The sequence below is a fragment of the Urocampus carinirostris genome, chromosome 2, assembly GCF_059441175.1.
Source record: "Urocampus carinirostris isolate Australia breed hairy pipefish chromosome 2, RoL_Ucar_1.0, whole genome shotgun sequence".
In the NCBI taxonomy this organism is placed as follows: Eukaryota; Metazoa; Chordata; class Actinopteri; order Syngnathiformes; family Syngnathidae; genus Urocampus; species Urocampus carinirostris.
Window position 1 is genome coordinate 57487859 of NC_142350.1, and position 1767 is coordinate 57489625.

Below are 1767 nucleotides of genomic sequence, written 5' to 3' on the forward strand. Positions count from 1 at the left end.
TAGGGGAATATACGACAGTTTATACGGGCATGGAGCCATGGAGGTTGACAGGTATGCATGAATACAATTTTACATCTGTATGAGGTAGTGTGTTTGCAAGAGTTTCAGTTTTGTGCGGTGTGTGTTAAGGGTGGTAATGGCTCTGGGGAAGAAACTGTCTCTGAGTCTTCTTTCTGTGTTTTGTCCAGTATAGATAATCGTAAACAAGACAAAACAATGCACTGTCAGCGTAGGGATTTTTTTTAATTACCTGTACATCTCATACTCAAAATGTTGAGTGATTAGCATAACAGAATATGTGTCATCTTAAAGTTCACCAACTAACTATTACCTGCAGGTGGAACTGGTGAAGAATGTATTGGCTGTACGTGCTTCCTTGCTGAAGGCCCACATTCCTGACAACAGTGGGAAAGCGCCTCTCTGTCTGTCTTACATATACCTGGCTCTTGCGTTATGGTCTGCAAAGATTTCAATTGATTATAACTGCGGTCAACAAGTCTGACAGCTATATGTAGCAAGCTCTGCTTGGAAAGCATATGCTTTGTAATGTCATTATAAATAAACGCTAATACACACATGCTAATAGGACAATATGCACTCAAACAGACATACACACACAAACACGTGCATCTTGACAAGCTCCCTTGAATAGTGTTGGCACTAATTTTTGAGTTCCGGATGGCTGTATAAATAAATGTAATTTTCAAATGTAAAATTGTTACATTATTATGATTATTGAAGTCACATTTATTTATATAGGTTGTGTGAGAGGGGACTCTGTGGTCGAAGGGTACGACAGATGCAGAGAAGTCTCCTGTACTGTATATTTATGTATGTGTATATATATATATATATATATATATATATATATATATATATATATATATATATATATATATATATATATATATATATATATATATATATATATATATATATATATATATATATATATATGGCGCATGGAATATATTGAAACATATTTGCATGATTGTTTGAAGGAACATGACAGTTTCTGTGCCAAATTTGAAACCCCAAAGTGTTCATTTGTGATCAAAAGATTAATTATTTGCATATGTGTTAAGTTTGATAACAGATAATTTATTTCATTTTGTGTCTGAACATGATGCGGCAGGGGTAAACCAGCGAAAGCTGTCGGGCTCTGCTGTTGAACAAAAGAGTGTGTTGTGTCAACCTGCCCCGAGTGACATGGCCACTTTCTTGTGTCCCGTTTCATCTCAAGGGACGAAAGCATGACCAACTTAGGTGCGGAGGTGCCTAACTTGTTTGGGTGATTGGGGATTTGGGTTGGCCATGGTCCAAAAATTTTTTGTGTGTTCCCTTTTTTATTTTCTTTTTATCTACTTTTTATTTTATTTTATTTGTTTTTGTGTTTGTCTTGCTGTCGGTTATCCCTCTTGAGGGATATGATCAAGGTAGATAGATAGATAGATTTGTATTTTTCTAGACAAACTAGATACAAATATGTTGAACTTAAAAAGCAGGTTAAAAATGTAGTAAAACCCCCAAAATATATAAGAATTATTAGCTAAAATCAATAACTTGGAGGTCCTCTGTCCTGAGCCATGGTAATCAAAAATAATTAGCACTGTTATTTAGGGAAAAACATAATTTAAGCTTTTAAAAAAGCATGGATTTTTGACGGATTGTTTGCCTCGAGATTTTTCTTTAAAAAAATCGAAAAGTTTAGAGAAATACTCATCTAGTTGGACGTGCTTTGAAGCAGGCCACCGCAATCGATTGCTC